This window comes from Mustela erminea, chromosome X (assembly GCF_009829155.1).
Source record: "Mustela erminea isolate mMusErm1 chromosome X, mMusErm1.Pri, whole genome shotgun sequence".
In the NCBI taxonomy this organism is placed as follows: Eukaryota; Metazoa; Chordata; class Mammalia; order Carnivora; family Mustelidae; genus Mustela; species Mustela erminea.
In genome coordinates, this window is record NC_045635.1 from 115,972,114 (window position 1) to 115,994,197 (window position 22,084).

Here is a 22,084-nt window from a genome sequence, read left to right on the forward strand (position 1 = left end):
GTAGGATGACTCCTAGAGACCTGGAGAAAGTGATGGCCCACACAAAGTGAAGTAGAAGTGGCAGGAAGGCATTATGGACAATGGGGTAAGGGATTAAAAGCCACAGAAAGTTGGGCATCCGAGATGTATTTTTGTAAGGATAGAAAACTGTGTTCCACAGTTGGACCCAAAGGATACTCCATTTACGAAAGCGGTACGGAATGCACTAGTGAGAGGTCCATGAGCATTAACGGGTTGTTCTCTGTAGGCCAGGGCTGATGGTAGGTGAGGCTGTCCTAGAACTGAGCTCACTGACAGCAAAAAGGACAATAGGATTCTGAAATAAACAAAGCCAGATAGTGGCACTTACCTGTCAGAAGCCAGGTAGAGATGACCCTAACAATAAGCATCAAGGTCAGAGTCAGAGTCAGGGGCCCTGACCATCAGAGAGGTATAGAAAGAGTTAATTAAATGCAGTGTCCCTGGGGAGTTAGAGAGGAGAAGGGAGGTGGGAGAAATTGGAAGGGGAGGTGAGTCATGAGAGACTATGGACTCTGAAAAACAATCTGAGGGTTTTGAAGGGGCGGGGGGTTGGGAGGTTGGGGTACCAGGTGGTGGGTATTATAGAGGGCACTGCTTGCATGGAGCACTGGGTGTGGTGCAAAAAGAATGAATACGGTTATGCTGAAAATAAATTAAAAATAAATTTAAAAAAATGCAGTGTCCCTAGTGCAAGATAGATGGACAGACAGCCATGCACCATTCAGTATATACACTCAAACAGCAAAGATCAGTGATCAGGAAGCTGAGAGTGACTGCCCAAATAAAAGGGCACAATCCTTTGCGTAAGTTTCCAGGTGTGGGTCTGGTTTCTGACCCAGAAACTGTCTGAGGGAGAGATTGACTCCTTAGGAGGAAGGACCCTGGAATACCATGGAAATGTATACTGTACTGATTCCAGTCCTTCCTAAAAGGGGCACATGACCACATACTTGGGGACCTGAACATTGGGAAAAGGTGAACATCCAAACATTTTGAGGAGGATTGGACACATTGTTCAAGTTAATATTGGTATCTGGTGATTCAGGGTGTCATCATGGCCCCATCATTAGAAAGAAGTTATATGAAGGCCAGGTAATAAATAGATTCTTGGCCTAGGACTGGTTCACAGGGAGTACACCAGGACCATGGACCCATCCATTGAACCTTCCCCTATTTCCAAGTTTATAATTATGATGGACATACATGGTAGTGGCAAAAAGTGGGGAAGGCCAAATAGAAGCCTTTGGAAATGGGCCTCCCCAGTATCATCCTTGACTAAGGCAATAAAAAAAAATATCATCTTTTTGGCAGTAATGGAATGACAGAAATAAATGCCATATTTAATGACTTAAATGATTCTGGGGCAGTAACTCATATTATATCTGTTTAACTCCCCAGTATCGCCTCCACAAAAACGAAATGCAGATTAGGGTCATCCAGTCACCACGCGACCAGAGCTGTAGACCAAGAACTGCTTTCTATCAGTCTCATCAGTTAAAAAGTTGGGGCGGGCCATGAAGGAATTCATCACAAGTTGGAAGTGGCACATCTGGAGGCCCAAGAAGGACCAAAAAACATAAGTAAGCTGGATGAAAAGTTGCCCACACTCCCATGTTACTCACCATTATTGGACCAGCTCCTTTTCCTCAACTCATAGTTACGGCCACATAGGGAATCTCTCATGATTAGCTGATGGCAAGGAACAAGGGCAAGATTAGATCAGGTTTGGGTTAAGTAGGTGTGAAGGGTAAACCAGCAAGACTGCTGTTCAGCCCCCATTGAAGGGTGACCTTGATAAATAGTGGGAGAAGAAATTTTCCCAATTTCTTGGCCAAGCTTTGGGGGATGTACCTGGTCATCTATTTTGTGTGGAGAGGAAAGTTTAGAAGCTTAAGGTTAGAACATACATGGATTAATCAACAGCAGCAAGTCATTTTGTTAGTCAGGAACTTGCAATGAGAAAGATTGGAAGATTGAGCATAGAAGGTCTAGGGTAGAGCCATGTGGATGGACTTTTAGGAGTAGGTTGGAAGTGTGGATATCTTTGTGTTGCATGTTCAAAACACAGAAGGGACTTGAAAGAGACACAGAAGAGACATTAAACAACCAAGTAAGTGTAATAACTTGGCTAGGTGATGGTAGTGAAGCTTTGTCATCAGCCACCCCAGGGTTAGCAAATGGATACACAAAAGGAATAGCCATAGTGGCAGAGATGACGGGTGTTCAAGAGCCCCAGAACGTGAGCTCCCGCTCACCAATGTTGATCTAATTGTGCTATACTACTGCTGCAAATGTTGAATTGCGGCATCTTCTCTTGAGGAGACCCACTGTCTACTTGTTGGCAGTTTGGCTGTGTTGGACTTCTCCCATCCTGGAAGGGGCAGAGGTTTATTTTGGCTAGAGTCGACACACATGTTTTTGGTGTGAGTTGGTCTTTCTTCATATGAGTTCGCTCACAGGTCCTTATCATCATATTTGTTCTATTGACATGGGATCCCACATTACACTCCATGGACTAAATGACCCGCTTCACAGCAGAGTGATCCTTGTAATAGATCATGGGATCTATTACAAGGAATCACATACCATACCACTCAGAAACTGCTGGCCTTTTGAGTGTGCCAACTTGGTGCCCTGTAAGGTAGGGCACCATCTTCTAGGCTGTAGTATAAAATTCTTTTCTTTTTAAAGATTTTATTTATTTGTCAGAGAGGGAGAGAGAGAACATAAGCAGCAGAAGCAGCAGGCAGAGGGAGAAGCAGGCTCCCCGCCGAGCAAGGAGCCTGATGTGGGACTCGATCCCAGGACCCTGGGATCAAAACCTGAGCCAAAGGCAGTCACTTAGCTGAACCACTGAGTATATATTCTTAAGTAAAGACATTTGTAAGTTGCCATGTTCCCAAATAGTGGAACACAGGAGTTTGGCAACCAAAGTGTCAAAGTATGAGTGCCCCTGCTTACCATCAGTTCCAATAATCCACGTTGGGGAATTTGTGCTTTCCATCACTGTATTTATAGGTTCTGTGGGATTCGATGTTCTAGGCCCCCAAAGGGAAAGACTACCCCCTTGGGAATGCAGCAAGAGTCTCATTGAACTAAAGGTACGACTGATGCCTGGACATTTTGGGATCCTTGTGCCAACATCCCAGCAGGCAAGAAGTGAAATGACCATTTTGGTAGGGGTAATTGATTCTGGTCATTAAGAAAGGAGATAATGGGACAGGAAGGAATATGTGTGGCACCCAGATGATCTACCTCTTGGTACTACCTTGAAGAGCCAATTTTTTTTTAAGATTTTATTTATTTATTTGACAGAGATCACAAGTAGGTAGAGAGGCAGGCAGAGAGAGAGGAGGAAGCAGGCTCCCCACTGAGCAGAGAGCCCGACTCGGGGCTCGATCCCAGGACCCTGAGATCTTGGCCTGAGCCAAAGGCAGAGGCTTAACCCACTGAGCCACCCAGGTGCCCCTTGAAGAGCCAATTTGAAGACAAATGTGCAAGTGCCGCGGCAGCCATAGCCCAAGAAAGGCGTGGTGACCACTGAGGAATAGGGGTCTGGGTTATGCCACCAACAAGCTGTCTAGACTTGCAGAAGGCTTAGTTGTTTTTGGGAGAACTCTAGAATGAGTCATAGAGGAAGGAGAGGATGAATGTCATTATAGCCCTGACTCTAGCCGTAGCAGCACTGTAGTTTACCCCGCTAATCTTCAGGTAAGGTTCCCTATCAGAATCTTGGAGATGATGTTCCCAGAACGTATATGAAAAAGTAGAACCGAGCTTCATAAGATATAGAGTGTAGCGGAGGGAGAATATGGCACCAAACGCACTCTCAGGCTGAAGTATTTGTACCCCTGTAGCTGAGATTTGTCAACCCTATCTGGGAATTTTCATCAGTTGAAGAAAGCTGTTCCACCTACGGTCAGGCTTACTGTCTTGGATTGAACCCACGTGCCATTCCTGATTGATGATGGACTTTAAAGGCCTGGCACCCTTGCCTTAACTCAGGGCAACTCTAAAAGGTCATCTTTGCTTCAGTGTTCACCTTGGGGTCAGCTGAGCTTCCTCCTGAGACCCTGTCACAGCCCAGCTTCTCTCTCTGCACAATCTTGCTTCCTTCCCTTCATGTCTCCCCAGGTTTTGATCCCAGCAGCACTCCCTAATTTCCTACATTCTAATCCATTTCATAATCTGTTTTCTAGAGAACCCAACAACCATATTCCCGGGTCCTATCCCCAGAGGGTCCTCTGTAGGTCTAGGGTGGTGTGAGGCCACATGATAGGCATTTTACCAAATTCCCTGGGTAATTTTGACACAGATGGTCCTCATATCACATTTTGGGAAACACTGTCCTTCAAAGACTGGTTTGATTGCCTCCTATTCACCCTCTTGGTGACAGAGGAATCCCCTGCCCTAAGTATTGCAAGATGACCAGCACAAGACACTCGGCTTCAGACAGATAAAATCAAGCTCATAGTGCTAGAGGAGGACCTAGTGTGCCACACGGGGCTTCAGAGAGGTGCACTTAGACATACAGCAAACAAGCAGGGGCTGTGAAGTGATCCCTGGTCCCTATGGAAGGATGTGACTGACTTATTTGAGTAATTCCATGTGCTGGCAGAGAGATCAAACCAATTGGGTTCAGAACCAGGTGCAGTGCAGCTAGCCTGACCTATCTAGGTGAAGTTTTTTTTTTTTAAGATTTTATTTATTCATTTGACAGAGAGATCACAAGTAGGCAGAGAGACAGGCAGAGAGAAGGAGAGGAGGAAGCAGGCTCCCTGCTGAGCAGAGAGCCTGATGCGGGACTTGATCCCAGGACCTTGGGATCATGATCCAAGCTGAAGGCAGAGACTTTAACCCACTGAGCCACCCAGGTGCCTCTAGGGGAAGAGTTTTTGCCATTGGGTTGGAAGGGCATGTCTGGAGAGAGCAGGGGAATTCACCATTAGGGTCCTGGGAGGCTCAAAGATGTTAAAGGCATCCCATGAAATTTTAAGCCTTGCAATGTAAAGGCAAAATCTTATAGGGCACAAAGTCACAAAAAGTCCTCTATTAGATAGCTTTTAAGTGGCTCATTCCTGGCCACTCATTCCTGTTTCTCAGTGGGCATCATTTTAGTCTACCGTGTACTCATAAGAGACATGGATTCTGTTTCTTCATATGCAGAAAGTTCTGAACAACTGCCATTTATGAACCCATGGCTTTGGGTCAGAAGTAGATGCTGTGTAGGTACTGTTTTGTGGAGACATAGCTGCTGCTGCTGCCTCTTCTTTTTCTTCCCCTTCTCCTTTTCTTTCCTTCTCCTCCTCCTCCTCCTCCTCCCTCCTCCTCCTCCTCCTCTTCCTCCCCCCCTCCTCCATCCCCTTCTTCTTCTTCAGATTTTATTTATTTGAGAGAGAGCAGGAGCAAGAGAGAGAGAGCACAAGCAGGGAGCCTGATGTGGGCCTCAATCCTAGGACTCTGGGGTTATGACCTGAGCTGAAGGCAGATGTTTAACTGACTGAGCCACCCAGGCGCCCCTGCAGACAGAGCTTGTCTGGGAAGTGCTGATGATGTACCTCCATGGGCTGAGGTGGCATAGGCCCTTAGCCATGGTGATGGGGTAAGGAGTGCTTTTTTAACTCTCCTCTGTGCTTGGCTTCTAGAAATGTTCTAAAGGTTAGTGTGCAGAATCACATCTTTTAAAATGGACAGTTCCAAGTCACCCTCCCCCCATTTGCCCTGTGATCTTACTATCAGGAATTCCATTCAAAGTCATAGAAAATTCAGATAAGAGAGATTGCTTGAAACTTACATGCAGAGAATTGTTCAGTTGCCTTTTATATAGAACTCAGTTTCCCTCTGTGGACTGTGATTGTTTGGGTGTTTTTAGATAAATATGTACCATGTGGCCCAGTGTTGGCCAGGAATGAGCTGAATAAATTTGCACTGCCTGCTGGAACCCTCGGAACCCAGCTGTGTCTTTCTGAGGATGCCTCTGAATTTTGTAGGCAGTTGTTCTCAACTTCACACATTAGAAACACCCAGGGAATTTTTAAAAATACTGTTGTCAGGATGCACTGTCCTTGGAGATTCTGGTTTAAATGGTCCGGATTTTGACCTGGGCATCTATATTTTTAAAAGCTTCCCATGTGATTCTAGTATGTAGCCCTACGTTGAGAACCACTGCTCCAGTGCTAAGGAAGGCTTGAAGTAAGACACTTCATGAAAGAGGTGTAAAGGACATATGTTATAGGTTGAACTGTGTCCCCCCACAAAAAGGATGTGGGCGTTCTAAGTCTCAAGACCCCATAATATGATGCTATTTGGAGATAGGGTCTTTATAGAGGTGATCAAAGTAAAATGAGGTCATTAGGGTGGGCCCCAATCCAATACTGCCATTGTCCTTCTGAAAAGGAGGGATTTGGATACAGAGACAGACATGCCTAGGAAGAAGACATGTGAAGAGACACAGGTAGAAGACAGCCACCTGCAAGCCAAGAAAAGAGGCCTGGAACAGATCCTTGTCAGAAAGAACCAGCACTGCCAACACCATGACCTTGGACTTCTAGCCTCCAGAACTATGAGATAGGAAATTTTTGCTCTCTAGGCCACTTGGTTTGTAGTACTTTGCTATAGCAGCCATACTAAACTAAAATAGGGTAGAATTTTGGCATCACTGACTCCCAACGAATATTCTTCTCCTGGAACACAAAAATTCCTCCTCCTGGCAGGGACATGCCATCTGGTTTTATTACTCCTTACTCTGCTCTGTATTTGTCTTCCACTAACTTTCTGGTTTATTTGTGATATGCATCCAAGTTTCCCAACTTTTTTTTGTTGTCCTCAATGCTATCATTGTCCCAGCCAACCAGACAGTACCTGGTCCTCTTTAGCAAGTGAACCTTATTCCTGTTTCACTTCAGCTATTCCTATAGTCACCTTGTGGACCTTGTAATCACCAAGAATTTTTTCACCTCTGATATCCTAATCTTTAGTAGCTCATTCATTGACTGCAACCCCAAAGCGAATGGTAATCTTCCCTGCTCATTCTAACTGAAAAGTACCAGGTAGAATTAAGCTGCTACCTTTCTAGATCCCTCATGCCTTCATTCCTGCCACATTTGCTGGAGGGCTTCAGTGAATAGAGAAGGGGAATCCAGAACGTCTTTGAGCTTCTCGTGGCTCTTTCAGCTGGCATGACTCAGGCTCTTCCAATTATTGAATGGCTCTTTCATGTTGTTTTGCTGTACACCGCCCATTTTCAGGTAAACTAATTGTTTTTTTTTTTTTTTTTTACTTAATACACGTGGGCTTGATCTTATGTTAACGTGATCACATTAATACACATTACCATATATGAGTTTGATCAGTTCAGTGATCTGGATTCGTAAGCAACTATATTGACTGTTTTTAGAGGACAGTGAAAGCTCACATTTTACCTGAAAGATGTTCTTATCTCCCTCATCCTTTTGCTATTAACAACACTCTATTCCTTTGGAACATTCTTCCTCTACCCTACATGGTTTGAGAAAAACTACTAACCAGTCTCAGCCACCTACCTGCCACCCCAAGTCATTGGCTGTGAATGTGGCCTAGGTCTGCACAGAGTACCCCAGACACAGGGTTGGTTCAGGGATGAGCTTATTACCCAGATAGGGAAAAACACAATTCTCCCTGAGACTTTTCTTAGGGAGCTAGCCAGGAGACTCCCCTTTTCTCTATAATTGCTGAGCTAGACAAGTGTGAGGGTAGCCATCTTCCCTGACACATGAAGAAGATTTGTTTGAAGAGTAGAGTCTATGCAGAGGGAAACAGAGCAAAGAGATGCAGTGAGAGAAAGACCACAAACATATAACCATAAAGGATCTGAGTAATACAGAGGGTACTCTACCTGCCATCCCAAACAGAGAGACCCAGTGGACATATGCAAGCCCATGTCCTAAAGAGGGAGCTTAAAGTCAGGAGCCAAAAGAGACCAGATGTCCAAAATACCAATGGAAGGAGGCATGAGTTTATGGGAAACAGCAGAACCAAGAGCTGTGAAGTAGAGCTTCACTGTGTAAAAGTGGGAGGAGATCTGAATTAAATAAAGGGCCTGATGAGACTCAGTTTCCCTTTACGGACCTCAAGGTAGGTGAGTCTTTCAAGTGGCAGGTTGGCTTAAAGACAGGACCAAGGGAGACCACTATGATCCACCCTCAACCCCGGAGATGTTGGGTGTGGCTGGCCTTTTCGGTGAAAAGCTGAAATGTATTCCAGGACCTTAGTGAAAAGGGAGGCTTATTGCTTCCATTTCTGGGCCATCTCCTTCCCAGTGAGCTAGAATATGCAGTAGAACTAGCAACGACATTGATGGTACTGTAGTACCCATTTCACTTTAGTTTCTTGTCTTGAGCTGTAGGCATCAACTGAAGAGTACGGTTAAGCAGGTTGGTTGTTGCATTAATTTGTTCAGTAAACATCTGTTGAGTTCCCACTGCGTATAGTTACTGTGCTAGAAAATAAGAATATGGCAGTGAATAACACGGATGGGGATCCTGTTCTCATGAGAACCCTGCTAGGTCTCTGCTGCGGTATCTGACGCTAATCTTAGCAGGGTCCCCTTGCATGCGGGGAGTTTGTTTTCTCTGGATGCCTTCAAAAGTCTCTTTTTTTTCCTTTGATTTTTGGCAGTTTTATGATAGTGACTCTCATTGAAAAACTAAATGGTTTTACTCTGAATGAATTTCATGTAACTGGATATCCATCTTGCTCCCAGATTTGGGAAATTTTCGACCATTATTTCTTTTAAAAAGTTGTCTCCCTATTTTTCTCTCACTTCGCCTTCTGGGACTCCTGTAATGTGTATATATTACTGCCAAAGCTTAAAATAGAACTACCATATGATCCAGAAATACCATTTCTGGGTATATACCCAAAGGAAACAAAATGAGGATCTCAAGGGGACATCCAAACTCCCATTTTTATGGCAGCATTATTCACAATAGTTGAGATATGGAAATAACTTATGTCCATTGACAGATAAAGAAAATTTTATATATTTATTTTATATACATAAAATTTTGTGTATGTGTGTATATTAATGGGATATATCACGCACATATTATATATAAGCATATATAATGGGATATAATATGTATATATTATATATAATATTCACATAGATATAAAAATATATACCTATATATAATGGGATATAATTCAGCCTTATAAAAAGAAGGAAATCCTTCCTTTTGCAACAACATGGATGAACCTGGAGGATATTATGCTAAGTAAAATAAATCAGGCAAAAAAAGACAAACACTGTATGATCTCACTTATATATAAAACAAAAGCAAAAGTTGAACTCATAAAAACAGAAAAAAGGGTCAGTGTCGGGGGGGAAATAGTGAGATATTGGTCAGAGTATAACTTTGAATACTAAGATGAGTAAGTCCTGGGGATCTAATGTACAGTATGCCAGTATGCTGACTGTAATTAGTTACACTGCATTGTATACTTGAAATTCACTAGGAGAGTAGATTTAAGTATTTCTGCCATGTGCATGCATGCGCATACATACACACACACACACACACACACAAAAGTAGCTTTGTGAGATGATGGATGTGCTAATTCTTGCTTATGGTAATCCTTTCACAGTGTATACATCTATCAAATCTCGACATTGTTCACTTGAAATATATATAATTTTATTTTTCAATTATACCGTAATAAGGCTGGGAAAAACACAACATTAGGTATGCCATAGGCATCATGGTTTACTCTGATCAACTTTGATACTTCTCGAAAATACACTTTTGCTCATAGCCAAAATGAATTCTAGGTACCCCCAGTGATCCAGCTTCATGACACTGGGCTTTTTCTATGGTTTTTGTCTATCAGATCTCCTCTAGATCTTCTAGAAGGAACATAACTTTGATGATGCTTTGATTTTCACCCAGGGAGACCTGTGTTGTACTTCTGAGATCCACTATTGTAAGATAATAAATATGTTGTTTAAAGACACGAAGTTTGCAGTCAGTTGTTACAGCAGCGATAGGAAGCTAATACAGCCCCCAGAGATGACGGAGTGAAGGCTGCAATCGTCCTGCCACAGTTGGAGCTCCCCGTTCTACTCTGCAGTACTGGGACGTCAGCAAGGGAGGCTGAAGATCCAGTGAGTGCTTCTTCCCAATCATCCCAGAGGATCTGCCCTTCCGACTCTGACAGTGATTCTATTTTGGGGTATGTGTGTGACACTGTAATCAGTCCTTCGTCATGTATTTTGGGGGCATCCATTCTGTATCTGGTATCCCACTGAGCTCTGAGAATATGAGGATGAATCAGACATGATTCTGTCCTTAAGGAGCCACCAGTCTCATAAGGAAGTCAATTAAGTAAGCTAGGCCTGAAATTATACCAGTGTGATAGTGTGCTGGGGTAGTGGTAAGTTCAAGGCTCTGGAGAAAAGGGCCACCTCAGCCAGCCTGTGCTCAGTTAGAGAAGGTTCCTGGAGGAAAAGGAAATCTAAGCTGAAAGCTTAATTGTGGGTTGGCAATAGGGAGCGATAGGGGACGGGAGAAGGTGGGGAAAGAGAAGGAATGGAAAGTAGATGTGGGGGCACCTGGATGGCTCAGTGGGTTAAGCCGCTGCCTTCGGCTCAGGTCATGATCTCAGGGTCCTGGGATCGAGGCCCGCATCGGGCTCTCTGCTCAGCAGGGAGCCTCCTTCTCTCTCTCTCTGCTTGCCTCTCTCTCTACTTGTGATCTCTCTCTGTCAAATAAATAAATAAAATCTTAAAAAAAAAAAAAAAAAGAAAGTAGATGTGGCCCTAAGCACCCCGTCAGTTGCACTTCTGGTGTGGGAAAAACGCGTCTTTCTTCGTTCAAAACGGTCTGCTGGTTTTCAGAGTATTTTTTCAAGATTCCAGGAATGTCGGGGAGTTGGGGGGAGAGAGACAAATGGGCATCACCAGAGATGGAGCCAAGTTTGCAGACCATCTAGTCAGGATTCTTGACTACGAACAAGACGCGACAGCAACAGTCTCTGGTTGGGTTAGGAAGGTAAAGATTTATAAAAAGGTGTTGGAAATCAGTGTCCCCACTGGCAAACCAGGATGGGACAAATGAAGCTAAGTGGTCAGAGTCCCAGCTGACATGGGACTGGAGCATAGATGCTGAACAGACGGCCACCCCCCTGCTGCCCAGTACCTAACAAAGAGGTGCGTCGTGGGGTCGCCGCCAGAGAAGACCGAGGATGACAGTGAATGTGCACGGCAGGGATTAGTTGGCTGCAGTCACCTGAGGGGTTCCTCCAGCTGAGCTCTTCGGGGACCACTTGTGACAGGCTTGCCCAGCCACGGGGGTTCGGCACTCCCCACCGTGCACAGTCACACTCCAGGAACCAGCTGCTTAGGGTGGTGCTCTCAGGGTGGATGTTCGTGCTGCTGCTCCCTCCGCTGGCTGGTTTCCAGAATGCCTTGTTTCTTTGTGCCCTTTGCTTCAGAGATTGAGAACGTTTGATTGGGCTAGTCCAGATGATATACCCATGGCCTTGTCCCAAGGGCAGGGAGAGCAGGTGTCTTCGCAGTTTCCTTTATGGGATTCGGAGCTTGGCCTCCTGCTGAGGCTAAGCAGGAGAGAATCCCCAGACCTATGAGTGGGATGTGGATGTGAAGTAGCCGACTATCCCCTTGCTGCCCACCTAGACTAGAGTGGAGCCTAGTGTCTTTCCAGTCGTGTAAGACCAAGGCTGACAGGCGTGTGGATGGCGGCAATGTTTACCCAGGGCACTCCCTCAGGACATACAGCGGTGGCTCGGGACTGGCAGGCTCCCCCTGCACTAGAGACAGGTGGCCACCTACCCAGTTCACCCGTGGATGAGGCTTTGGACCAAGCTGGGTTACCAGGCCAACCAGTTCCCCAGAATCCACTGGTGGATCCAGCCATTCCCAGTGTGGTCAGCAGCCAACTTGTGCTCTGGCAAGTTTGTGATGTATACTGAGCCTGGATCAAGGGCCGAAGCGCCCTGGTTCCTCTGATGGTGGCCGGCGGTGGCATTTCCCCGGATCACTGTGCTGGAGCTCTATGCCTATGCGGGCGGGGCTGTTCTCCATGGTGTCAGATGGTGTCTACCGGGCCAGACGTGTGGCATAGGACATGGTCTTCCCCTTTCTTGGCCAGGCCATCCGCTGGCTCTGTCAATTATGCTTTACAGGGGAGGGTCACTGGCTACATCCCAAGGTGACCCACACCCCTGTGTAATTCTCCCAGCAGAACATTTGCAGTTATTCAATCTAGAATGAGAGGTAAAGAAATCGGGCTTTGGAGTTGGCCAGAGAGGGGTTTGAAACCCTGCTCTGGTGTTTATTAGCTGTGGTATCTTGGGTAAATTACCTACCCTCTCTGATCCTCACTTTCTGCATATGGAAAGTGAGGATAATCATAATATCCACCTTGCAGAATTTGTGTGGGGGTTAAGTGAGGACGATAATGTATGTGTGCTTAGCACAGTGCTTGGCAGGTAGTGAGCAATTCTTTGCTATTATTTTTTTTCAAGCCGTGTCTTTTTCTGACTTACTAAGTAAGGCATCCATGACTTCCTTTCCAGTCCCACCACTACCACTAAATCATGCTTCCTAGGTGCTCAGAGGAACTGAGGCCGCTTAAAACAGTCGAGGCAGTTTATGTTGTCCCTGTTTGTCTTTCTAGAGGAAAACAAGGGGGCAGAGCTAAGGATCCTTGAGTTCTCTGAAGCATGGGTGAGCAGCTTTACCCCTCCTCATCCAACCGAGGAAAGAAGGTCGGTGCCTGCCCCAGAGGTCTGTGTTTTTCTCTGTCACTTCCATGGTCACCAGGCTCAGGGATTAGAAGGCAGCTGTCAGCTGATTTTTGTTGCTATGGTGACAAGAGTTCCTGTGGAATTAGTAGTCCACAAAAAATGTCCAAATCTCTTTCTCACAGGGTAGGAGGCTAGCTGGCCAGCCAGTGCTTCTAGGCCAGGTTGGGCTTCTGAGGGACCGGGTAGGGTCTGGAACAGAAAGAGCCAGTAATGCCCAGGGGCCAGAGCACTCGAAGAGGACCTGTCAGCCAGGCGCCCCAGAGAGCAGATGCAAATTCTTCCGTTCCCAGGGGCAGGCACCAGACTGTAAATAGAAGAACTGTCAACAGGCTAGTGTTTGTGGGGACTGGAAAGGGACTGGCATAAAGTGGGAGAAAATGTAAAGCAAGGCAAGCGTTCTGCAATCACTTTGAGCTGTTAAGACATGTTTCTGCGTGTTTCCCCCTAGACTTAGTGGTCTTTGAGGGCAAAGATCTTGTCTTCCTTGCTTTTGTGTCCTCAACGCCTGGAATGTATTAGGAGCATCATGGTCAAGAATATTAATCTTGTAGCCAGGTTGCCCTTATTTGAATCCCAGCTGTGTGAACTTGCACATGTTACCTAACCTCTCTGTGTCTTGGTATTTTCATCTGTACCCCGAGGATCAAAGTATTACTTACCTCATGGGGTTAGTTTGAGGTTACTGTATGCAAAACACTTAGAACAGTGCCTGGTACATGTTAAGAATCCCGTGAGTGTTTCCTGTCACCATCGTCATCGTCATCATCATCGTCATCATTGTCATTATTGCTTTCAAATTCAGTCTTTAGTACGACACACAAGGACCTCCAGGATCGGGCCTTCAGCCTGCCTCCCAGTTCACACCCTCCCTCTAATCCAACTTTCCCTAGACATACGGTGATATTTACGGTTCCCACGGCTCCCCTGGCTGCTGGGTGCCTACAGGCCTCAGCTCCGTCACTCTGTAGCCTCTACCCAGACAGTCTGTCATGTGCACCTCTACTCAGCTTCTAAAACTCACCTCAAGGGCCATTTCGTATAAACACTGATGCTTCTTTTGTGTTACTCTTCCTTGTGCAGATGGCCGCCAGCCTCTATAGGACACCCCTTACCCATCTTTAAGATGGCGCCGAGGTGGCCAGGTGAAAACTAGTGAGAGCGACCTGTGACAGAGACTGTGAGTAGACTTGGTCTTCTGTACAAAGATGCCATCCTCTGCAGAAAGGATTTGCCTCTGTCGGGATTAGGAGCTCCTTAGGTTTCTTCCTGATGATGCCCAGAATGTCAGAGAGACCTGCAAACTTCTAGAAGTTACTGGCTTGGAAGCACCTTACTTCCCCAGCAGAGTGGAACAGCTGGCAGCCGCCAAGGCACCAGCCGCCACTGGGACCCCTGAATGTCACTGATCCTGGGATGTGAGTGAGTGAGGATCGTGGGGCTCTTGTTACCATTGACATTGCTCGGTGGCAGGATTATTCTTAGAATAAGTTTTTCCTGAAGTCAAGGTGTGAATTTATTACACTTAAAAATAATCTGGTTTGGGTCTCTGGGTTCCTTAACTGGGTGGATCCAAAGCCATGCATACGTTCATGTTGTGTGTACTTGTCTGGGCCACATGAAGACTGTCAGTCGGGAAACGAGACACTTGGAGAGTTTAGCTGAAAACCACTGATTGAAGAGACTAGTTCTGAGTGCTGGGCGGGCTTCAGGAAACAGCACAGGACACTGAAGCACCAGGAATCTGTAGCTGTGGGAAGCCCTTCCAGCCCCAAGCCTAAAGGGAAAAGTGGAAGGAACAGAATTCTGAGAACCCAGGGAGAACTTGGAGCCTTGGAATAGAGGCTACCAGGCACAATTTATGGCCAGTGATGAATGTAAGCATTGCCAGAAGTGTGGGAGGTTGGGATAAGTAGCTGACTTCTGTCTCCTTCCACCCTTAAAGAACATTCTGGTACTTCCCTTGGTGAAACTCAAATGAAAGCCAGAGAGCAAAGGGAGCCCGTATTTGACCATCGGTGACCCACTTCCCAGGACACAGAGCTCTCTTTCTGAAGGGGAGAGGGGAGATGGGGAAGGGGACACATGAGAAGGGCCAGATTTAGCATATAAACCTACAGGGTATGCAATTAAGTTTGAACTTCAGATAAATAATGGAAACCACTCAGTCTAAGTATGTCCCATGCAATATTTGGTACATACTTATGTATTTAAAATGATGGTCTCTGATCATCAAATTTCACTTGGCATCGTGCATTTTCTCTGGCAACCCTAACTAGAAAATAACCAACAGAGATGTTTTCAGTATTCGGGTTTATGAGTAAACGATGACTTGATGACTTTAAACACCTCTCTGTGTGTATCTCAGCAAGAATGGGATTCCATTTTCCTGTCTGTGAGAAAAGATGGTCTCTGACTTGGATCCCACCCCCATGCCTATCCCTAGACAAGCTTACTGAACCCACTGAGGTGAATGGCAGCTCCTTGGGAGGAACTTACTAGATTTTATTGGGTTTGGAAAGACTGCAACATGTGTGGCATTTCAGCCAAATAGTGAATAGGTGGCAGTCTTGATCAATTTATCAAAGGGAATAATATTTGCTCTTTGAAAATAAATCAGTGACAGTAAAGGGAGAAAATACGTAGATAGCAGAATATAAAAGAAGACATTTTGATTAATTTTGGTGTGACTCAGGATTGACACTTTGTACTGTAGGGAGACTTGACTTTTTGTCTTAATGAGTTGTTTTTCTTCCTTTTCTGAGTCATTTTTTCAAATTAGAACTGACTTGATTCTTGAGCTTTCAAGCAATTGTGCTTGAAACTGAAGGGCAGGTAGGTAGAAGAAGGGAGATAGTTAGAAGAAGTGTGTGCTTAGCCTGGCAAGGCTACAGGCTGAACTGTGCACTTAATCTGATAAGGTAAACGCTGCCTTTACTATGGCGCAGTGTGGCAGAGCAGAGGAAGCAAGACCAATCGCATCCAATTCACTTAAAAACATAAGTACCTTCCAGGGCCAGGCGTTGGGCTGGGTGCCTGGGATGCATAGAATCAGACTCATTACTCTCCTCAAAGAGCTTTCAATATAAACTTGTGACATAACGTGGCAAAGTGGCATTGATTAAGCTAACCAGCTTAATGTCTTACTTCAGTCTTCACGACAACCCTGTTGGTAAATGCTCATTGTCCCATTTTTCAAATGAGAAGTTGAGGCTAAAAGAGGTCAAGTGATTTGCCCAGTCTCACACAGCTAGGAAGTAGCCAGGCTAGGGTCTGCATACACATACAAGTAAGAGTAGGGTGTAAAGTATAAATGTTTTCTTAGTAATACAGTGTACTTTGGATCCAGTGAGGGAGTAATCCCTTTCCTGGGGCAAAACCAGAGGAGGGTTTTGTGGAGGGGGAAGTATTTCAGCTGGGTTTTCCTGGGAAAAGAACAGATTTAGTGCAATAGCAGAGGCAATATGGTCCAAAGAGTGGAGATTAGGAGGGAATCACAAGTAGGCCGGTTTGATTCCAGCATGGCCACAATGCAAGCTGGGGGAATGAGGGACTCAAGGGAAAGCTGGCAAGATAGATAGGGGCCTGAGTTGTATGGCTTTGAATGCCATAGAGACGAAGTTTTTAAAAGTAAGGACAAGAAAGCCGTGTAACTCTGAGCAGAGCAGCAACATCATCAGACTGGTGCTGCCAGAATCCCGTAGGATGAATTGGAAAGAGGAGATAACACATGCCTAAGAACCTGTTGGAGACCACTGCAGCAGATCAGATGAGGGTTAGAAGCAGGGTATTAGGGGCACCTGGGTGGCTCAGTCAGTTAAGTGTCTGCCTTTGTCTCAGGTACTGGAGTCCTGGGATCTGGTCCCCAGCCAGGGATGCCTCCCCAATGACCCCCCCATTGAGCCCCCTGCCCCCCACTGTCAAGCACCCCATCCCACTCTCTGCTCAGCGAGGAGTCTGCTCCTCCCTCTCCCTCTGCCCCTCCCCTCTCAGTGTTCTCTCTAACACTCTCTCTCAAATAAATAAATAATTATTTATTTAAAGAAGTGTGGTAGGGGCGCCTGGGTGGCTCAGTTAGTTAAGCGACTGCCTTCGGCTCAGGTCATGATCCCGGAGTTGTGGGATCGAGTCCTGCATCAGGCTCCCAGCTCCATGGGGCATCTGCTTCTCCCTCTGACCTGCCCTCTCATGCTCTCTCACTCTGTCTCTCTCTCTCTCAAACAAATAAATCTTTAAAAAAAAACTATTTAAGAAGTGGGGTATTGGGGAAGACAATGTGTTGTATGCCTGGAAAAACCATGGATGAAATTTTCCTGTAAAACATATACCCTGAAGTGAGTACAAAAGAGTTGTTCTGAAGGATGGGTATTGTGCCAGGAAGCAGAGAGCAGCTGGGTAGATAAGAAGTGCCCTATATCAGAACGCTGTCTTAGTTCAGGTAGCTGTGACGAAAGCCCATAGACTGGGGGTGGGGGCGTTATAACAGCTGTGGACGTCTTATAGTTCCGGAGACTGGGAAGTCCAAAATTAAGGCACTGGCTAATTTGGAGTCTGGTGAGAGCCCACTTTCTGGTTCATTAATGGCTGTTTTGTCCCTGTGTTCTCACACGACAGAAGGCAGCTCTCTGGGGTCTCTTTTGTAAGGACACTAATTGCATTCATGAGGACTCTACCCTCATCACCTAATCACCTTCCAATGGTCCACCTCCACATACACTCCCACTGAGGATTTGCTTTCTACATAAGCATTTGGGGGAGACACAAACATTCATTCTATAGCAAACACCAACATCAGTGATCTGTAAGATCTGAGTCCAAAATGCTGTTTTGAATCTAACTCTGTTCTCTGCAACATTGCCCAACAAGAGTTCCAAAGATCCGTCATCCCATGTACTGATCCAAAAGGCCAAATAAGTGTGGAAAACGCTGTGTATCCTGGGTCCTTCTTGATGGCTCACAATGCACAGCAGCCCAGGGACGGCTCTGAGAAAAGTGTAACTTTTCTTGCATGATCACTTTTCAAGCTTATTTGACCCTAGAGCCCTTTTTTAAACGTTGAATCCTAGTAACATGTGGCAGAAAATATGTTTTATGAAATCCATACCAACATTACCTTTGTCTGCAAGGCATTTCCTCCCCTGGGTTCCAGAGAGCAGTCCGTTCTTTCAAACTCGGTCCGGATAAAAGTATCTCACTGTTCGGTGGTTATTTGCCAGAAGTGACCTCTGCTGCTGCCAGTATTGATCCTGACACTAACAGCTGGTGTCACACAAAATTAAAACAACAACAACAACAGCCGGATTAATGTTGGTGTCAAAAAGAGCTGTTAGTCATCAGCCTGGGAGCCCGTCCCCCGGAAGTTGTCAATTACTTTCTCCTCGAGGTTGTTCTTATCAGTTTATTCATCTGAACAAGCTTCGGTGCCTTTCTAATTCTTCTTCTAACCTTAGCCTTAGTGATGGTGGAAAACTTGTGTCTGGGTAATTTTAAAGCATCATTATTTAGTAATAAAACTCAAAACAGCTAGTTAATTTCACCATTCCCTTCCTCAGAGTCTTCCCCAGATCCCCATCACCTACAGAAGGGAAGATGAAAATTATTTGCATGGCCATCCTGGCTCTCCAGGATCTGACCTCATCATATGCACACACACACACACACACACACACACACACACACACACACTCTCTCTCTCTCACTCCACTAATTGTCATTTGCCAATAAGAAGATCTGCTCTTATCTTGCTTCCTTGTGGGTTACTCTGTTCTCTGTGACAAATGACCTTAACTTTGACTGCCAAAATCTCACTTAGCCCAAAGGTCATCAAATGCTTCCTTCTCCTAACGGCTTTCCCAGTTTCCTCCAGTTGGAATTAGTCCCAGTTCCACTTTTTATACTTTTTACATAACCTTTATCACAAGTCACTTGGAGTGCAACCTAGCTTTGTATGAATTGGCCTTCCCCACTGGATGCCAGTACCTTGAAGAGAGAGAATGTTTTACTAACCGTGGCGATCCCTCCAACCAGTCAGTCCATCGGCAAATATCTGAGACCCTACTTTGAGCCATGTACAAAGTCTTACACACAGTAGGGTTTCTACTGATGTTTATGGACTCAACCACAACCCCCAGAAGTGAGTGGGTTCTCTGGTGCAAAGCCTCAGGAGGTGACTCATGTCACCTCCATCACCGTGACTGGTGGGACCACAGGGTAGGCATTGTTGTGGCCACCTTAGGTGTAATTTTGGTGTGAGAAGCCTTGGATGGCTGGGGACGTGTATGAGAGGAGTCAGCCATTCTGCTGGGAATTCCAGGCAACTCTAAGTGAACCAAAGAGGTAGGGGGGCATTTGTGATTACTGTAGAGACTTCTAGCTTAAGCCATCCTGGAAGAGCTCCCAACAGGAATGCCATAGTTACACTGCCACAGTTCAGGACAAGAGTGAAGGTCAGGCCTCTTGGATTTGGTTCTTCCTTTTTCTTTTCAACTGTGGAAATTCTGACCCTCAACTTAATAACAGTAACCACCCCAGTGGGTCAGATACTGTACACACAACAGCTCTACGAATTCTGATAACAACCCTAAAGTATGATTACTGTTATATTCATTTCACAGATTAGGCGAGTGCAGCTCAGAGAGCCAGGGGTCTTCCGGTTTCATCAAGGAAAAGCAGACCCATTAGTGAGCCGAGTCACTCTGCTTCTGAGTCCTGTGGACCTTTTTACTCTCAACTGCTCATCCTTTTTTTTTTTTTTTTTTTTAAAGATTTTATTTATTTATTTGACAGAGAGAGAGATCACAAGTAGGCGGAGAGTCAGGCAGAGAGAGAGAGAGAGAGAGAGAGAGAAGCAGGCTCCCGCTGAGCAAAGAGCCCGATGTGGGGCTCGATCCCAGGACACTGAGATCATGACCTGAGCCGAAGGCAGCGGCTTAATCCACTGAGCCACCCAGGCGCCCCTCAACTGCTCATCCTTAAGAACAGCTAGCGTATATGAGTGCATGCTCTATTCCAGGCATTTCTACAAGTGTTATTTTATTGACTCTTGACAGTAACACTTTGAATGTCCTTGCATCTTAAAGATGAGGAAAATGAGCCTCAGACAAGGTCAGAAACTTGAACAAGGTCACACAAGATGTAAGGCATGGCCAAGGTTCAAATTCAAGTCTGTCTGGCCTCACACTCGCCACTCTTGTCCACTGTTCTGCGTGGCTTCCTCTTATAATGCAGCAGGCAGGCCCAGATGCTGCCGCGTGGAGGGTGCATACAGTTGGTAGAACCTAAGGCTGCGTCTCCTGTGCAGAATAGTTCCATGCTAGTGACTTAGTCTCAAACCTCTAAGCCCTCCTTGTTCCCCTCTTAGAGCTCAGGTGACCCCTCTCGTTGGTCCCTCTGCCGGGTCACCCTGAGCTTCGTTGCCATTACAGCCCATGTCTTCCACGGCTTAGTCCCAAAGCAGAGCCATTTCCTTTAGCAATGTTAGTGTCTGGGAAAACAGATTCCTCTCCCTGGTTCCTCATCACTGTCCCCGAACAGCACGAGGGTGAATTTGTCGCCTCTCCTCTGGGCATAGAGCTCTATGCTCAGCTTTCTGTAGCTGCTTCTGAACGGAACAATCCTTTAAGGCAGGAGCGCCTTTGTGCCTTGGATGGATGGTTTCTAAGCCCGAAGCCCTTTCTTAGCTCCTATCACTGTATTTCCTTCATCTCTTAGAACTTCCTTGCTTCTTCTGTTTGATAAGCAGGTTCTAATAGGAGGTACAGGTTTGAGCCCCACTTTAACCACCAACTTGGTGTTTGATTTTGAACAAATTACTTCCTCTCCCCCCTTTTAAAGATTTTTATTTTTTATTAATTTTTTAAAAGATTTTTATTTATCTGACAGAGATCTCAAGTAGGCAGAGAGGCAGGCAGAGAGAGAGGAGGAAGCAGGCTCCTCGCTGAGCAGAGAGCCAGATACAGGCTTGATCCCAGGACCCTGAGATCATGACCTAAGCTAAAGGCAGAGGCTTTAACCCACTGAGTCACCCAGGCGCCCCTAAAGATTTTGATTTTTAAACAATCTCTCTACTCAAGGTGGGGCCCGAAACTACAACCCCGAGATCAAGAATCACATGTTCTACGGACGGAGCCAGCCAAGTGCCCCTGGACAGATCACTTCCCCCTTTGAGCCTCAGTGACTTTATTTATAAAAGGTGGGGGTGGGGTGATCTCTAAGGCTCTTTTTAGTGTGGACACCCAGTATCTCGTGCTTCAGTGTCAAAGGGCAGTACGGCGGGGGCAGTCTAGGGACCTTTCCCGTTCTTGCTTGATCTCCCGAGAAGGGGATCTCACTGCAGAGATGGAAACTCTTCTGCTGACCCTCCACCCCACCTCCCAAGTTCCCAAATGTGCACCGCAGAGGGAGGAAAGAATTTAAAGTACAGACGACCCAATTGCTTCGAATCGTTCTGAGTTAGAAACAGGATCCTCACTGCGAATGTCGCTCACACCGCTGCAGATGGTGGGAGAAACCAGGTTTTCGAATCCCAAATCAGGACGCAAGTACAAGTGGGCAGAACATTTGAAAAGAGAACTTAACTGAAAAATCCAGGGTGCCTGGTCTCCCCTGTGTATATGACAGCAGGGTGTGCACCTAAGGACGGACATTGGTGCGGCTGGGGCGGCCTCTTGTGGCCTTGTGTCATCCTGGAGGAAGTATGTAGCTTCCCCGTGGCCTCCTGGGAGAATTAGGAAGGCGTCATGGTCTTTTTCATTCCATCTGCGTTGAGCATACGCACCAAAGGGCAAGTTAGCAACTTCAAACAACACCTTGACAAACAGCGAGGTTAATGCAGGCCATCTCTGGAGTCTGCGCTGGCAAAAACAAAGGATTCTGGCTCGGAAGGGGGTCCCCCAAAGCAAATGAAAGAGCAGTTTCCAAATGGATAGCAAAAGCCAGAAGGAGAAAGAGAGATGCTGGGTGGGGAGATGAGGCTGTTTACTCGGAATCTGATTGTTCGCGCTAAGCCCAGCAACCCCTGTGGTCTTGAGCTTGCTTTCAAAACACAACTCTGCTAAAAAGATCAGGATTCGATGGGAACTTTCACACTTGAGCATTTGCCCGGCTCTTCAGAGAAGTGCTGAAGTCAGTGGGAAGAGCCCCGCCCCTCCGTGATTGCAATCACAGCCAGACCCAGGCTCTCTGTCCAGGGCTCAGTCTTCTACAACATTTCCAAGCTCAAGTACTCCAACTTGATTTGGCCAGTCCGAAGAAATCCAGGCTA